The sequence below is a fragment of the Eulemur rufifrons genome, chromosome 28 (genome assembly GCF_041146395.1).
Source record: "Eulemur rufifrons isolate Redbay chromosome 28, OSU_ERuf_1, whole genome shotgun sequence".
NCBI lineage: Eukaryota > Metazoa > Chordata > Mammalia > Primates > Lemuridae > Eulemur > Eulemur rufifrons.
Genome location: NC_091010.1, coordinates 5,525,485 through 5,544,546, shown reverse-complemented (window position 1 = coordinate 5,544,546; position 19,062 = coordinate 5,525,485). Strand labels below are relative to the sequence as shown.

The 19,062-nt window shown below is 41.7% G+C and overlaps 1 protein-coding gene and 1 pseudogene across 1 annotated transcript in view; both read right to left on the bottom strand.

Moving 5' to 3' along the window:
* Nucleotides 1–11,211: 11,211 nt before the first annotated feature.
* On the bottom strand, nucleotides 11,212–17,700 carry LOC138376574 (ATP-dependent zinc metalloprotease YME1L1-like; annotated as a pseudogene).
* LOC138376242 (maestro heat-like repeat-containing protein family member 7) overlaps nucleotides 17,431–19,062 on the bottom strand; it is a 32,538-nt gene continuing 30,906 nt past the window's right edge. The window contains exons 21-22 of the mRNA XM_069460357.1: nucleotides 17,661–17,819; nucleotides 17,431–17,492 (exon numbers count right to left, since the gene is read on the bottom strand). The gene's annotated coding sequence lies outside the window, so the exon portion shown is untranslated. The remainder of the gene's footprint in view (nucleotides 17,493–17,660; nucleotides 17,820–19,062) is intronic.

The window sequence follows — 19,062 nt, the reverse complement described above, 5'->3', positions numbered from 1 at the left end:
GAAGAAAGACGATCTTCAGAAATAAAGGAAAACAAGAAGCTTCCTAATGGTCCTTCCCCGTTTCAGTGAGGGCTTCAAAGAAGGTCTGGCTGTAAATGTGACAGCGTGCTCTGAGACCAGCCCAGGACAGGACAGGAAGGGAACTGGCTGCGGAATAGCCAGGAAAACAAGAAAAAGGAAGTCAGAAAAGCTGAGTTTGTTAAGGTCTTTGAGTTATTAAATAATTCATTGTTTGGCAGCATCTAATGCTATTTAGTAAAAACTGCAGCGGTCTCCACATAGGGCTGACTTCTGATCTTGCCTTTGAGCCTGTTGGGGTCAGAAACTGATGCCCCAAACTGTGGCACTTTGACAGGCTCAACTGAAGAAGCCTCCAGGTCTCTCTGACCTCACCCTCCCCACTGTCTCCCCCAAGGAAGTGGAAGTTCCTGTATCTGCCTAAGACCCAGACCCCCCAAGGGGAACAATTTCTCAAAAAGCAGGAAAGAGCTTCTTTGTTTAGTTACACAGCTTACAGTTCTGAAACGAAATATAAGTGGTTTATCAGGTTATAAATAAATGCTGCCAGTGAACAATGAGAACAAGGTGAGAAGTTGGATAGACAGCCACCCGCAAGAATCAAAGCCAAAAGCTGTCTGGTGTGAGATCCCACCTCCTTGCCGGGGAGCCACCCTGGCCTCTCAGCTGTCTCGCAGCTGATGTGCACACAGGGCACGGTCAGTCGCGTGAGTGCCAGTGTTTACAATTTTTTACAGCAAACTGATTGCTCTGGAGAACACTACTCTTGGCTGAAAGACCAGAATTTCACCTGTGTGTCCTTGTTATGGGTTGAACTGTATCCCCCCACAGTTCCTATGTTGAAGTCCTAACCCCTTGTGTCCCAGAATGTGACCTTATATGGAAATAGGGTCAGCCCAGAGGTGCTCAGCTAAGATGAGGCCACTAGGGTGGGTCCTAGTCCTTGATAGGACTAGAGTCCTTATTACAAAGGGGAAGGTGGGCGCAGACATGCGCTGAAGGAAGGGGATGGGAAGGGATGTGATGGGACACAGGGAGGGGACGGCCACCCGGTAGCCAGGGAAGGGGCCTGAGCAGACCCTTCCCTCACCACCCTCAGAGGGACCAGGCCCGCTCCTGGGACTTCAAGACAGGCAGTGGGACTGCAGAGGACAGAGGCAGTTAATCCTAGTCTGAGAATCTAGATCCTGGCGCCACCCCAGTGGCGTATATGTAGAGAGCTAAACTCCTAACATCACACCCTGGGTTTTGCGTCGTGAGGCCGGGCCCTGGGAGGTTCACTGAAAATCACTGACGGAGGCAGAGTGATGAGCAGGAGACAAGGCAAAGACGTCTATTTCAGTGCATACACGGAGGACGTATGGACACGCTCTCCTTCAGAACGGAGACCGCACCCCCAGGGAGGCGCAGAGGCTTCTACACCACCCTGAGGGAACAGAAAGGGTGGGGCCTGGACCCTGGAAGAACAGGTTATGGGAGAGGAGAAGAGGATTCTGTTGAGGGCAATAAATGGTTGCTAGGGAGAGTGATGGCTGGGGAAGAGAAAGTGCCTCCTAAGGGATTCTCTCTGGAATCTGAATGAGTCTGAGAGGCAGAACACTATCTTCTAAATGAGTCTGGGCACATGCGCTTAGATTCCAGTCTTATAGGGAGGGGAGGAAAAGGAAGAATTTTTCCCCTTGGGGGGTCTGGGTCTTAGGCAGATACAGGAACTTCCACTTCTTTGGGGGAGACAGTGGGGAAGGTGAGGTCAGAGAGACCTGGAGGCTTCTTCAGTTGAGCCTGTCAAAGTGCCACAGTTTGGGTCATCAGTTTCTGAGCCCCAACAGGTTCAAAGGCAAGGTCAGAAGTTAGCCCTATGTGGAATACCACTGCAATTTTTACTGAACAGCATTAGATGCTGCCAATCATTGAATTATTTAATAACTCAAAGACCCTCTTAACAAACTGCTCTCAAAACTCACCACTAGTAAAAACATTCTCCTGCTAATGCACCCATGCTTTCCATAACTCAGCAGTGAGGCCTGATTATATAGTCTGTGTTCTTCTTTGCCTCCACTGCTAGTAATCTCCAAGCTATATATTGTGCATTGTTTTAGTTTTCACTGGCAAGCCTTTTTTTGATACTTTGTTTTTTCTGTTCTCATTATTTCTTGCTAATTTTAAGTAAATTTTCATTAATTTGCTAGAGCAGCTCACAGGAGTCAGGGGAACACTTACCCCTGCGGGCTTATCACAAAGGACATATTATATGCTGCCAGTAAACAGCCAAATGAAGAGAACATAGGGCAAGGCCTGGAAAGATCCCAAGCACACAAGCTTCTGTCCCCATGGATTTGGGTTTTGCCACCCTCCTGGCACGTGGGTAAATTCTCGTTCGTCTCCCTGGAAGCCTCAAACTACCTAGATGCTCCCTGAACCCTGTCTTTTTGGGCCTCTTAGGGAGACTTCATTGGACAGGCATGATTGACAACGATGTAGAAATCTGACTGGACAAGAAGGAGATGATCTACACTATTAGACTGAGAGGGAAAAACCCAGCAAAGCCTGTCCATAGATTCTTCTTTGCTCTCTGGGCAGCTTTCCTTCTTCCTGAGAATGGGGCGGGACCCGCTCTGGAATGAGGGTGTTAGGACCCACAAGCAGATTAGAGTCCTGCCTTGGCAGGGGAAAGGAAGACAGGTGAGGGTCAGAGAGAGGGAGGTTCTGTTTTCTGAGACCTAGTTCTGGGGTTTAAAGCCCCCAACATTATAACAAAAGACTGTAACAAGGGCTTTGGAAGTCACAAGCCAGGAATCAGGGACAAAAGGCAATAGATATACATCATAATATCACAGTGCCCTATAGAGGTGTAACTTTTGAACCTTTCATATATTAACTACACCTTTTCTAACTATAGATACGTTTAGAGACAAAACACTCACCATTGTGCTCCGGTTGCCTGTAGCATTCAGAACAGCAACATGCTGCACAGGTTCATTCTGTTACCGAAAGCTCAGCACTTGCCCCTTGAGGCCACATCAGAAGAATGAGAACAAGTGGTTTGAGGAGAAGAAAAGAGAAGTTCATTACTTTGTGGACAAAGGAGGAGAAAGGATAGACACTCTCATCTCAAAGTCCAAATTTCCTGCACATCAGCAGAAGAACAGGGCTTTCAAAGGGAGGGCCCTCAGTGCTTGGCTATTGTGGTCAACTGTACTAATTGTCCCACCTCTGCCTAAGACAAAGCCTGTGATCTCCACCCACATGGGGAGTGGGCGCCAGCCTGGGGTATCTGTGCCAGCTCCTGAAGAACAAGGAAAAGCCATTACCCTGCCCCTCCCAACCCCCAGCCTGAAGCAGGGATGCAGGTTTTAGTTCTCAAAGAGGAATGGATGCTTTAAAGAGACAGAAAATATCTTTGCCATTTATCTCGGGTCATTCTCTCTGTCATAATAGCCCAGGTGCATCAGCCTACAGCATACAAGGTGTGGAGTCGGCCACACCATCCAGGTTTGTGTGGACGCCCTCTGTGCTGTGTGCACCATGATGAAATCACCTAATGATGCGTTTCTCAAAAGATAGTCCTGTCATTAAAGGACATATGATTGTATAGAGCATTGAAAGTCTCAGATTTTGGTTTCAGAAACTAAAATCAGGACAGTGTTTCTCCCCTAACATTCCAGCTATCTCAGCTACCTGCACTAGCTGCACCTTGTTCATCCTAGAGACTCGTCACTTCTCTACTGACACAGAAGATGACGCGTATGCCCAGTGTCTCATCTGTTCAGGCTGCTATAATACAATGCCATAAACTAGGTGGCTTATAAACAACAAAAACTTTATTTCTCACAGTCCTGAAGGCTGGGAAGTCCAAGATCAAGGAAGACGTGGTGTCTGGTGAGAGCCCTCATCCTGGCTCATCAATTGCACCTTCTCGCTGCATCTTCAAATGGCTGCAGGGTGACGGGCTCTCTGGGCTTCCTATGCAGGGGCTCAAATTCCATTCCTGAGAGCTCTGCTTTCATGAACTGTGCACCTCCCAAAGGCTTCACCACTTAGCAACATCACCTTGGGGCTTAGAATTTCAAAATATAGACTTTGGAGAAACACACACATTCAGTCCATTGCACCTTGTGTCTTAGTCAGGGTTCTCCAGAGAAACAGAATCAATAGGGTGTGTGTGTGTGTGTGTGTGTGTGTGTGTAGAGAGAGAGAGAGGAGGGAGAACAGAGATTTATGTTAAGGAATTTCCTCATGCAAGTGTAAAGGCTGACAAGTCCAAAATCCACAAGGTAGGCTATTAGGCTGGAGACCCAGGGAAGCAGTCATGGTGCAGTTCAAGTTCCAAGGCCATCTACTGGCAAAATTCCTTCTTGAGCTGGGAAGGGGCCAAGGGCCTGCTCTCAGCTGGCCTCTAGAAGCTGACAAAGATGAGGAGACAGATTCTCCCCTGTCCCCTAGAGCCCCCAGAAAGGAACAAAGCCCTGGTATCACCTTGATTTTAGCCAGTGAGACCCATTTCAGACCTCTGACCTCCAGAACGGTAAAATAATTATGTGTTGTTTTAAGCCACTATATTTGTGGCAATGTGTTCCAGCAGTCCTAGAAAACTAGCAGAGGGAGGGAGCTGGAAAGAATGGGGAGAAGCTGCAGATGGCAATGCCAGTCTAGCCCTCGTTATGGAGTGTGGGCATGGGAGCAGAGAGGGTTGGGCAGAAAGAGTCTAAGTCCGCAGCACACTTCTAAGAATGTTTCTGGCCAGGCCAATGGGGAGTCACAGAGCCAGAAATCCTGCCTCTCACAGGAATGCGCCTGTAGTAGAATCCCCGCTGTGCTGGTCAGTGGCTGAGAGCAGTTCATAGGAAGGCTGGTCTCAGCACAAACACACATGTGGTCCAGAAGGGCAACAGCTGGGCTTGTCTACCATGTGCCCCAAGTAGCTTCCCTAATCCGACTCAGGACCTTCAGTTTTAAAACCAAGCCAGCCCTGGGAAAACCGGGATGGCTGGTCACCCTATCCCTGAGATTGGAGAGCTGATGTGAGCATCTTCATGTGCAACATATTTCTTATCTCTGTGACTCCCTTTTGGAATAGAGTTTTGCTTGTGGTGACAGTTTACAGCTAGAAGGTTTTCTCACTATCTACCCTGGAGCCCATTTCCCCACCCTTCCCAATCCACCCGGATTAGACAGTGTGCTAAGTTTCCAGTTTAGTCCTTTGTTTTACTCCCACACTTCTCCCATACAGAATCTGGGCCACCTGCTATGTCCCTGACCCTTCTTATCATGAGAGATGGAGCACTGGTTGGCAACACGCCTACTTTAGCTCTTCCCACGAGGGTCTTTGTCTCCTCTATGGGAAAACTAATTATTGGTTCCAAGCTCACTTTCTTATGGTTATAGTCAGCCACCCAATGCACTTCTCATCTTCAACAGAAAAATGAGTGGTCATTTCTACTTTGTAAAGTCCTAAGCCTCTTTGATTTGTTCCCGCATCTGTGCCAAACACAGGATCTGTAAGTTTTATAGGGAGTTATGTCCACAGAATATGATTATAGCCATCCTCCTTGTTGCCAAAGTTTTTTTACTGGAAGCAAATTAAGTAGCTCAGTTTCCAACTTGGGACCCAAATGGGCTCCGAGAAGTCCTTGGATGGGAAAGAGCTAGGAAAAAACTTGCTTTTACCACTCAGAACCTTGCATTTTGCGGAACCAATCTTAGTAGAGTGAGGTATACCTGCATCCACTTGGACTACTAAGTTCTCCCTTGTTTCCTATTTATTTTCCTACTTGCATCTTGTAACTTTTCAATAATGAAAATATGTTGCTTCTGCATAAACCTTAGTGACTTATTTCTAGTTAAAATAATGAAATATCTTTAAATATGCTTAAATAAAATTAACATATGGGCTTATATATTAGAATTAAAATATTAAAGATATAATGAATATAAAATTTATAATTATTAAATATTAGGATGCCAATAGAGGAATAGGCCTATCAGTGGAAAACAAGACAGAGGTCAAGGACTTACTAACATCACAGAAGCTACACAAACCACTGAGATGTGATACGGATTATTCATCAAATGCTTAGTGGTAACTACATCAAGTGGTGATGTAGTTATCTACACATCGCACAACACATACACCCAAATACCTCCAGAGTTGAAAAAGCATTCAGTCTTTTTAATGAAGCTATCATACAACTAAACATTTTAGAGGAAAATATAAATACATATTTATCCTATTGGCAAGTGGTAAAAGATTTTTCAAACAAATAACAATGAAAGTTACAAAAGAAAATCTCAGTACATTTGGCCACAGAGAACTCGTGGTCATGTAAACTTAGTCAAAATGCATATATAGGAAAAAGCATTAACATTCATAAATAACGAAACAGTCTTGTGTGTTTACAGTAAAAGAACAAATAAATGATATAACAGGATGGAATCAGTTTACACAGCACCCATGAGCACCAGAAGATTTCTAGGCTTATCTGAGAGGGACAAGCATTCAGCTTCACCCTCTTACTTGAAGAGAACATTTGCTCTTCAGTTTTATGTCATAATTTAATACCCTGGGACCTTATTGTTCTCACAGCTTACAGTCTTCTCATTTACATATCCTATGAGTAACTTCATGCTATTAGTATTGGGCACATAGGAAAGAGGAGGTAGTTTCAAGGACCTAGTAAACATTTCTTTCCCCACTGTTCTTTAATTTACATCACAAAAAGAAAAAAAGAAATATTTCCCCAAAGTTAAACACAGCTTTAGTATATCACGTTGGCAACACATGCCATTTACAAAATATAATGTTAAAAAAAACAGTCAATTCTCCTAGTGAACAAAAGTTTGGTGGATAAAACAAAATGTGTGTTTAGTGGTAGTAAGTATCATAGCCTCATAGTAACATCTCATTTTTTGTAAGTAGTTTGTTTTTAAAACATTTTACTTATATGATAGTTTTAATATCACCTAATATGGTTGTATGCATGTCAATATGCCCTTGCTCACGAATCATTGTGATATATATTTTATTTTTCATTTTTCTTATTTTCAGACATGAGGCTTTTCTATGTTGCCCAGGTTGGACTTGAATTTTTGGCTGTGGTTGATTTTGGGGTTTTTATAGATAATTGTGATTATTTCAAAATCATATGAAGAGTCCTGCATTTCTTCTTGGAAATCCTGTAACAACCAGTTTCTTGAATTGCCACTATCAATTTTTTCTCTTCTTCCTCCATCTTCTACCACTGCTGCCTCTTTCATCATCTGGCTCATATCTAGGAAATTATACAGAAATAACTAGCCTCTCAGGTTTAAGAAAAAACAACTGCTTCTTAATAAGTATCAGAACAATCGTGGCAAAATGTGAGATTAGAATCTAAACTCTTTGCTGTAGAGCAGTGGTCCCCAACCTTTTTGGCACCAGGGACTGGTTTCACGGAAGACAATTTTTTTCTCCAATGAGGGAGAGGGGACAGCTTTGGGATGATCCAAGTGCATTACATGCATTATATCTGCAGCCGCTCCACCTGGGCCTCAGCTCCACCTGGGCTCATCAGGCATTAGATTCCCATAAGGAGAATCTAGGTCCCTAGGTCCTAGGTGCCTCCCATGTGCAGCTTCAGTAGGGTTTGTGCTCCTGAGAGAATCTAATGCTGCCACTGATGTGACAGGAGGCAGAGCTCAGGTGCCAGTGACGGAGTGGCTGTAAACACAGATGCAGCTTCGCTCACTAGCCCACCACTCGCTTCCTGCCTTGCAGCCCAGTTCCTAACAGACCACGGACCCAAACGGGCCCATGGCCCGGGGGTTGGGGACCACAGCTGTAGAGCGCTAAAGAGAAATCATAAGAGATAAGCACATTTAAGTGAAATGTGCCCACTTACGCAGAATGCTCCAGTGGAAAGGGCAACTAAGGAGAGGCTCTCACTACATGTCCATCTCCCTCAGAGGCCCTGGGATCCACTGTTTCTTTCTGCATCGCAATCATTCCTGGTTAAACACAGGCCCTGCTCAGTGGACACCCATCTACTCAACAATAAAACTATCTTCATGGGATGTGAACATTTGGTAGGTTCATAATAGAAAAAGAGAAACATGAGATCTGGGAAATAGAAAATATGAGATAATTTTCTACTTTTTGATTACATGAAATACTCTACTTCATTACTGTAAGTCCAGAAAATCTGCATCTGATTGCTACTGGGATATGGATTCCACTGAAAAAAAGTTTATTGCGCACCTAGTAAAGAAAATCCCAAAATACTACTTCCTTCCTAGTGGAAAGCAAAGTGATGGCCACCCATTTTTAAATATATTGTCCTATCTCATATTTAGTGGAACCTGTGGGTTTTAGTGAGGCAAGCTTGGTGGGGAAGGGATTTGACATGGACGTGATTAATGACTAGAAAGCGTTAAACACGATGAGTTCAGGTTAACAGCTTCTCCGTATTCCCCACTCCCTGTGAGTCCATCAACAACCTCTTCCAGTTTTACAATTAAGTCTGAAGTCTTCCAGCATTAAACAATAGATATAGGAAAGACCCAAGTAACTTTCATCCCATCAGGTTGAATTTTACTAAGCAATTAATAATAAATTTATGCAACATATAGGATTTTGACTCTGAATGGCAGTAACTGGTTGGGCAAGGATAAAGTGCTTCTTGGGTGAAATCAATCCAGAACATCCTACAGAATCTCCCATGCTAGAGATATGAAATTTATCTTTGTATCCACCTGACAGATCCTTCTACATGGCAGATACTCTGCTATCCTGGGTCACCATCCTACCTTGTGTTTTTTCTTCTTAAAAAGAAATTAGACATTTCTCTACAAGGAGACATCCCACCAGTCTTTTGATTGTGATACTCACCAGGGTATTTTCAGAGATGAATAGAGTCACTTAACATTCCTATTCTCTAGAGCATCATTTTAACCCTCTTCAGAGAGTCTGGCTCATCTGTTCGAGTGCTCTGCCTGATGGTGAGGGAATTAGGAGAGTTAATCGGCTGAGTATCTGTAATATTCAAATGTGTTCGGTGCTACCTATAAAGCACTCCATGAGCCTCAGAGAGGCAAAGCTGTTCAAGAGAAGTTTCCTAGAACTCATCAGGTAGAAGGCAGACACAGAAACAAGAAACTAGAGAACAGCTTATTACAAAAGTGCAAATGAAATGCTAGGGAGGAGCGGAGAAAGCAACTGCAGATACATCGTGAACAGAAGGGGCCGGGGGGAAAGACTAAGGGGCGTCAGCACAGACGGGAGGAACATGGAGCGGTGATGCGATAACCAAGGACATGGCCCCACAGTGAACCAGCATGACGGGGACAGCGAAGAATAAGGACCTCACAAGGTCATTCCTGAATTTTCACATAATCATATACAAACACTTTCAACAGAATAAAAGGGGAAATAAGAGCTCTACTTAACTAAACGTGGTTACCAGATGGGATCATGCCTTATTCTAGTTGCCAATTTAGCAATAGTGTAGATAATTGTACTAAACTCAAAGATTCGTTCTTTCAGATTGGCAGTATTATTTTTAGTAATGTTTATGGAAAAATAACATGACTAAAGTACATAGGAATTTTAAGAGGCAAACTAAGCCACATAGTACAATAAGAAATCATATCAAGAAACAAGAGAATTTTGGATAAAATAATAAACATCATTTAAATGGGTTATATATTCACACACATATCAAATACATGGTTGCTATGATGGAAATTATACAAATATTTGAGATGTTAAAAATTATATGAATGGAATTATATCAATAAGAAAGTGTTCAAACAAAAATGTTTCATATATGTCACTACTATTTTGACTCACGGGGTGTAATCAGAATGCAACATCATCTCTCACTGTAACTTTTAAATTAAATATTCACTTATTTTTCTGCCCCAGGCTGGAAATGAGATTCTCAAGTTATAAAAAGCTGTGGTGTTCCTTGAACTGACAAAGCACAGAAACAGAATGCCCAGCCCAGTATAATCATATAAACGCCCGAAAGTCAGAGGGAGTCAGCTCGGGCGTGCTGCAGGCCGGCCCCCTGCAGGGAAGGTGGACGGCACACGTGGGCCTTTTCTCCTTCCCTGCTTCATCCCATACTTTCTCCCTCAGCTGCCTAAATATGGTGACACGGTTTCTGATCCTGCCATGGTCACAACTGCAGAGAGTGCTTGAGATCTTATCTGCCTGGCACTGTTGTGAGGTGATTTTGAGCAGTTTGGATATGGCATTCATGTTAACGCTGACCCTCTCAGGGGCTCTTCTGTGCCCACCCCCGTTCCCACCTGCAACTGCCTTGGCCTGAATGAACGCCCTGAATTCTGGCCTCTCTTTCCTCTGAGCCCCTAAGGACACCAGAGGTCCACATTGCTTTGTCCTCTTCTGAAGCCTGTTTACACCTTGAACGGGCCCTTTGCCATGGGATGTAAAATAAGTACCCCATCCCCACAATGGCTCTCTTGCTCTTTTGCACTTGACCAACATTTGGTCATCTGTAAACATGCAAACATTCTTTGCAAAAACAAATGCTGAGAGTGCAGACTAGACTCAACTGACTCAACCCAACTAGGAAAGGGAGGAGAAATATTTGAATGGGCAATTCTCAAGAAGATATACACATGACCAATTGGCACAGGAGAAGATGCTCAACATCACCAGTCACTAGGGAAATGATCTCATTTGGATGAGATTAAAATTTGGGTGAGAATAATTTAGATGTCAGTGGTGTAAGATGCCACTTCATATTCAATAGAAGAGCTCTTTCCCTTCACGGACTATTCAATAGAATGAACGTAATCAAAAAGACAGACCAAGCCTGATGGCTCATCCATGTATTTCTAGCACTCTAGAAGGCCAAGGTGGGAGGATCACTTGCACTCAGGAATTGAAGACCACCCTGACCAAGACCAAGACCTTCATCTCTACAAAAACAGAAAAATTATCTGGGCATGGTGGTGTGTGGCTGTAGTCCCAGCTACTGGGGAGGCGGAGGCAGGAGGATTGCTTGAGCCCAGGAGTTTGGGTTGCAGTGAGCTATGATGATGCTACTGCACTCTAGCTGGGCTGACACAGTGAGACTATGTCTCCAAAAAAAAAAAAAAGAAAAGAAAGAAAAAAGAAAAAAAAGGCAGACCATAATAAGTACTGCAAAAGATGTGTAACTCTAAGTATAAAGTTATAGTTTCTCCACATCATTTCACTTCCAATTTCTTCCCCTCAAAAACAATTTGAATCCTTTGGCATCTACAGTCTCATAGGTCAGTAAAGATTCTGCTAGATTCTTATGCTCTTTTTGCATGAGTTTTCAAGATATCTTTTGCTCTTTCATATGAGTCCCACATAGAAAGCAGATATGTAAGAAGTAGAAAATGTAGGTGAGGCATAAAACCACAGTCAATGGGAAAAGAAATAAAAATGGTAGGTTCTCTAAATAATGTGAAATCTTTTGACATATAACTCCATTTAGAAGCTTGGTTCTACAGTACAGAGATTCATACATCATAACATAATAGTCAGAAAAAGAGAATAAACATTCTGTGAAGGGAAAGAGCTCTTCATCTGAAACAGTGTAGACCTTTTCCATTACAGAAACTTTCCATATAATTAGCTGCTCTAAAGCATTCCTTCTACTCCTTTGAATTAGTCAAAACCTGGCTCTCTCCTGCTCATCCTGCTTTCCCTAAACCCTCTCAAGTGTTATTTATTCACTCTCACCCCAGATATTTCAGGGCGAAGGAGTGAGCTCTTTGTTCCCATCACCACTCCCAGACCATCTCTAACCCCACCTCTTGTATAAAGCGCTATTCCTTCCAAGTTCGAACCATTTGACTAGAGCCCTATCCAAGTCCCTTCACGTGTCGTCTAACAAACACCCACAGTACATCCCCACTCACTGGAGACTTTGGCACTGACCTTGGTCTTCCTCTTCATTCCAAGACCTGCCATAATGACTGGGTAACTTCAACACCCAAACCTCTCCATCAAACTCCAGACCCACATATCTAACTTGAAATCTTTACTAAGGTACCTCACATCCAACATGGACACAACAGAACTCATGGATCCCCCATGATGGGACATGCCTATAGCCCCAGCTACTCACATGGCTGAGGCAGGGGAATCACTTGTGCCCAAGAGTTCAAATCCAGCCTGGGAAATATAGCAAGACTCCAGCTCTAAAAAAAATTTTAAAACAACCCTCCCCTTGAACTCATGATCTCCCAACTTTCCAGCCTGAGCTCAGCTTAGTCTCCAGGTTTCCCAGGGAGTGGCACAAACAATTATGTAATCGCATGAGGTGGAAATCTAGAAAAGACCTTTAACTTCCCTCACCCCTCACAACCAAAACATCACAAGGACATACTGATTCTACTACATACATATCTCTTGACCCCACCATGTGTCTCCATTTCTACTTTCACCCACCTCATCCACGCATCCTTTCTATCATGCCTGGACTACTGCAGTGCTTCCTAACGGATCTCCCTGAATCCACTCTCACCTATTCTGCACCCTAGTCTGTAAAGTCCATTGCAGCCAAACGGACACTTGTTTTGCTTATTCTATCTTCTCAGCACATGCACACTGGTGGGTGCAAAGCAAATCATCAATAATATGATTTCAGCAAATATTTGCTGAAAAAAACACATGTCAGTGTGGGAAAACAGAGATACAGGGAATCAATAAACAATGCCCCCCTTTCTATCACCACTTATGGTTTTGCAGAGAAAGTAGAATTGAATTTTTATCCTCACAAATATAACTATTCTGAGCCCATCGTCAGAATAACATAAAGACCCAGTTCATGACCAAAGTTCCTTACTGACATATTTAAAGCACCGCTGCAGTGATGCACCTATTCTCTTTATTTTATGGAGTAGTATTTCTGGTGAACAGAGGGCCTACAGCTTTTATCATTTTAAAGTACCTATTTAGGAATATTATGTATTTCTTTAATTTTAATAAATGAAAATGTAAGTACACATAGAAAAATATTTTCATTATCCTTAGAAGGACTCTTATTTCCTGCTCAATGGCAGATTGAGTTTCTGGACTCAGTGTCCCTGTATTACTGTAGATCATAACTGCAAGCTGTAACCAAAATGATGAAAATAATGGAACAGAAAAGCCTGTAAACACCAACATTTAACAGAGAAAGCACTATTCTATATATAAAGAAATAACTATCATGGCTGGCAAGGAAGAACTACAATAGAAAATTGCATTTAAGGGTTAAGAAATTTCATTATTCCTCTGAATGTATAAAGACTAAAATCCATTAGTGAATGTGTGAGCAAGAGAGAAAATTTACAATCATTTTAATCTCGTTCTGAGTACTCCCTAGAGATCCTGGGTGGGCCACTCTAAATACAGAAAGCCACAGTCCAGAGTACAGAGGTGCTGCAAGGAGCCTCCATGACAATGTGGGAGTGTGAGATACGTGGACAGCGCAAAGCAAGCAAGCCCGGAAAGCAGGCTCTTTTTCAGGCCATACGAAAATGTGAAAGGATTTGCTTCGTCACTTGCTTAACTCATGGAGTCATAGTTAACATCTTAGAAGCCAATTCTGAGCGAACAGAATGCTCTATTTTTGTTACTCAGAGAATAACATTTAGAATACTGTTTAGAATAAACCACCTCAAATCCACCTGAAATGAGACAGGCAAAAATAAATGCTAGTAACTTACAATCAGAAGCATCTCTGAAAGAGACATTTGACACATGATTTCATACATGGAAAGGTTGAAAATTAGCTGTTACCTTTTCACTGATTCCAAATTTGGGCAGCATCTGCTTTACTATTTTAGGTGCATTATCCAAATCACTGGAAGCACCTAAAATAAAATACATTTTAAAACAAATAACTCAATTTTTAAAAAGTCTCTAAACCTACAAAGACAAGTTTTGCGCTAAAGCCATTCCTTCAAGCTAACCTGTGGTTCTGTGGTCCATTCCAAATCCAAGCTCCTCCGCCACTCTTTCTCCCACACTGACGTGCACTTGTGCAAGCAGCTGGGCTCCACAGCGTTCCACCTGTCACTCTCAGGCAACGGAACACTTGGATAATCAAAAAACAATCAGACGGTAACTGAAGAAGGACCTTCAGGTGCAGTTCTGAAAGAGTGACATTAAAAACGAGAATTATCATTTAGCTCTCACTAAAGTAAGTACTTACTACCATAATGCTGACTAATGAAAGACACTAATAGAGATGACTATCAGATGATTGATGCCAAAACAAGCAATCTAGAACACAAAAAATAATTGTTTATAAAGCAAAAATGCATTTTTAAAATAATAAGTGGATAATATGGCAATAGCGCTGTTTTCTCCCCAGTTACATAGAAATGTTTAAGATGTCTACAACTGGAAAGACATGATGAGGAAACTTGTACTAAATGAGAAAAATCTTAGAAAAACTATTGAATCAATTACTAGGACACATAATTTCTGTCTTTTGGGGGAGTTGAGCAATTAAACATTTCAGAATTATAGCTTGCTGCCATTATTCAATTAAATTTTATAACATACATATGTAACATGAAATATATTAAATCCTTCTAATAGTCTTTTTAATATATATTATTTTAAAATATATTTTTAAAAGCAAATGGGCAGAAATCACTCCATAACACATATAATATAGAATATAAGTTCATATAATACTCTTTATTAAGAGAAAAAAATCCACAAATGCCTCTAAGTGATTTCAAGATGGTTCAGGAAGTTAAAGAAGAATGTATCTAAAAACATAGGAAGTAGGTGATTTCTTTCTGTAAATGTTTTGATCAGCAATTGCCTACATAAGCTTCTGGAAGGCTCTATTTGAAAACAAACAAACAAACAAAAAGCTACAAAACATTTGCATGTCCAAGTGTTGGCCCTCAGGTCATGGTCCTAGCTTTGTTGATAGGTATCGCATCTTCTGTACAATATGCAATAATAGCACGACCAGATTCACGTGATGGTTTGATTTTTGTTATCAATTTCCACACTTTCTCTTTCAGACTCTCCGATAAAAATTGAATTGAGCAAAATACTGCATGAAAAAGGTGCATTTAAGTCAATGAAACCCATCTTCCTTTGCAAATCAAAATACAGTCAGACTTCCCTGTCTATGGGTTCCTCATCCATGGATTCAACCTACTGGGGATTAAAAATATAGGGGAAAACCAATAAAAACGTACAAATAAAAGAACGATACAGGATAGCAACTAGTTGCACGGCATTTACATGGTATTGGGTATTATATATAATCTAGAGATGATTTAATGAATTTGGAGGAATGAGCAGAGGTTATATACATAAAGTCTGCCACTTTGCATAAGAGACTTGAACCTCCCTGAATTCTGTTCTCCACAGGGGTTCCTGGAACCAGTCTCTCCCACAGATACTGAGGAATGGATGAATGTATCTGATCGGGGAGTAATCTTAAAGAAAACCAAAATTATTCTCCTTAAAGTCATTTTAGAGGAACGTAATTTAATATTATTCATAAATATTTTAAACAGAGTAAAAAGTTTTTTTTTAAAAGAAAATGGATAGAATTCACTCCACAACACATGCAAACTATAACAATTTGCAACTACAAACTAAAAGTGTTAGACGTACCATCTTCATCCTTAGGTCAAAAGGGAAGGAATAATTCTATTTCGAGAAAATTAACTTGCTATTTAACAAGAATGTCCTAGTTAAGCAGCTTTTAAGACAATCTGAAATTTAAAATAAAAATTAAACAAAGAATAAATAAAATTAACCAGCCTTTCTATCACAATATTGGACAAGAGGAAATGCTTGGGGACCCCCTGCCTGGTCACAACCAGTATAATTATATAAGCAACTGGAATATATTTGTTCTCTAAGAGGCCACATTTTGTCATTTTCAAGAATATATTCTCATGTTCCCATAACCTTTCTTTTTTTAACCTCTCTCTTAAGTCAGATAAAAAGGTCTTCTAAGAAAAAGAGAGAACTAATGAATGTGCTACACTAGAAAATCAGTTCTGCATCACTAATAAGATGGGAATTGTCAACAAGATGTTCCTGTTTATTGACATTTGCTTGACTCCGAACTTGGGAATGTGTGAAATTATTATTATTATTTATTTCTGAATTTTAAAAACAGATAACATTCTTTGCTCCAGTGATTCCAAAGGGCAAAATGTACTAGAAGCTGTCTCTTTAAAACCTCCCCCACTCTTTTTGAATTAGGTTGAAAGGGATATGGAGAGACAGGGACAGCAAGGTTTCCAGGGATGGGGAGAGGGTGGAAAGTTTGCTGTAAGGAGTTTAATTGAGCAGAGAGCAGACTCCTTAGGAGCTTAGAGTCTCCTCAAGATACTTCTAGTGGAGGGTGAGATATTGGGAGATGGGTGCACATGCTAATTTGAAGAATTCTCACCCTGAGAGTCTGTTTCCTTTGTTTCATTGAGGCAACACTCAACAAGTCTTTGTTTTCTCCTTGCTCTTGTCACCAGGGCTAGAGTACAGTGGCATCATCACAGATCACTGCAACTTCAAACTCCTGGGCTCCAGTGATCCTCTCGCTACAGCCTCCCAAATAGCTGGGACTACAAGCGCACCACCAGGCCCACCTAATTTTTCTCTTTTTAGTAGAGACAGGGGTCTCACTCTTGCTCAGGCTGGTCTCGGACTCCTGAGCTCAAGCCATCCTCCCGCCTCGGCCTCCCAGAGTACTGGGATTATAGGCATGAGCCACGGGGCCCGGCCTCAACATGTCTTTATTGAATGAGTGTTTTAGAAAGTTTTAAGATGTTCATGTTTCCATGCTAGAAGAAAATAATCTTTTTCAAACCTAGCTGTACTTACAAAGGCAAGCTGGAAAGTGTGTTTCATAAGCAACATTTAAAAAATAAAAATACCCTTAGCACCAAAGAGAACTGGGATATACTCTGGCTCCGACACTAACCCATCTGTGATCTCACTCAAGTTATATCCCCTGCCCAAGTCTCAGTTCAAGAATGTGAAAAGGAGGAGTTTGGACTCACGACCTCTAGAATTTTCCAATTTGTGCTCAATTTCTTCACATATATTTCCTATGTGAAGCAAACAACACATACCACTATCACTAGCACAGTTTTGATTGTCACCCCACCCTAAATGACATTTAATGTTCTGCGGGCTTCAATCAGTATGGTGGCAAATAGAGATTACAGGAGTGATGTCACAGGGCCACAGGCCCAGCCTTTCTGGCAAGGATTCTCCCATGCTCTGCACGACTCCAGCCCTGGCTTCTACAGGCTGTGAGCACCCCAGGGCCTGCCACCCGCCAGTGTCCCACCTGCACTCTGGCCTCTTCAGCACCGCAGTGTCCATCCACAGGCTTCAGGCCTCCTCCTCGGCTCCTGTCACCTCCTGGCTGCCGCGGAGACCAGGCCAGCAAGAGAAGAGACCCGGCCGGGCTCAGGACGCCTCAGGGAGCGTCCATTTGGATCCCATGCCAACGCCAGGGCTGTATCAAATTATTTATTGTCAAATGTAAGTACTAAGGCAGGAAAGTTTTAGATGAAGATGAGCTTCAATACAGCTTTAGGTGTCTAAATAGAATATTTGCCAAGAAAATAATTTATTATCTAATAAATGAAAAGTAAAAGATAGAAAAAACATAAAGAAAACCTACCCATTAGAATTTTGTCTTTGGAAAAATCAAATTTCTTCATGGTAACCATTTCTTTTCCATCAACAGTGGCCTTTAATGCAGTTTGGTTCACAGGATTCTCCAACTCTGCTCCAGAAAAGACAACCACAGGACCTGGAGCTGTGATTTCTGGGTTGACAGCTAATGTAAAAAGACAACATAACATTAAAAGAACAAAGCAGCTAAAACAAAGCACTTCACAAAGAACTCACAACACAAAGAAAAAAAGAAAACAGCTATTCTGAGCCATAAATTAAAATATTTACCTTAAAAGTCAAATAAACTTAATTTATTAAAATTCTTAGGGAAAAGAGCCCAAACATGCCACCCAAATTGGCATTGGGACAAATCACAAATATGCTTAAATTTAGATAAGTTTGTAGAGAAGAAAGAAATGTGGAACTGCCTGATATGGATTAGAAACTTTAGATATGCCCTTTATCTTTTCTGGTTTTCTTTCTTTCTTTCTTTTTTAAATATAGAGATGGGGTCTAGCTCTTGTTCAGGCTAGTCTCAAACTCCTGACCTCAAGCGATCCTCCCACCTCGCTCTCCCAGAGTGCTAGGATTACAGGCGTGAGCCACTGTGCCTGGCCAGATATGCCCTTTACCCTCCCTAGGCTAACCACCAACTGAAACAGCAAAGTCACACACAACATTCTGTCCTCTGAATCATATGTTGAAACACTTTGCCCATAAAACCTCCCTTTATTATAGGAAATATATTTCATTTTTTAATTGATTCAACTACCTTGAAAATACTGCAGCTTTAAGTGCTTCATTTATTACTCCAGTCAGTTCCATGTGTTTTGTATTGTGGTTTGCTTTCCTCTTTTTTGGTCCCCAAACTGACCTTGTCATGAGCTACTGTTTCTGGAACTTTTTCTATTATTTTGACTTTTGGACTCATCTTTTAAAAATCTAGTACTTCTCAGCCATAAAAAAGGATGAATTAATGCCTTTTGCAGCAATTTGGGAGGATCTGGAGGCCACCATAAGCGAACTGTGCCAAGAATGGAAAAACAGACACCACGTGTACTCTCTAATAAACCGGCGCTAACCGCTGGCACACAGGTGCACAGAGGACAGTAAAAGTCACAGGAAATCAAGCAGGGGGAGGGGGAGGAGGGGAGCAGGAAAAACCACCTAACAGGTACAAGGAACACTATTCACGTGAAGGGCACATTTACAGCCCTGACTCAAGCCACGTATCAAAAGCATTTGTACTTCCTTAAAATTTTCAAATAAAAACATTTAAAAAAATAATAAAATAAATGCATCAATCTTTTATTTTGTGACTTTATCCACCCAAAGTCCTCTCTGTTTCAGCAACTTGAGAAATGTTCAATTTTATTTTATCCTGGTGATTATTTTTATTAGAAATT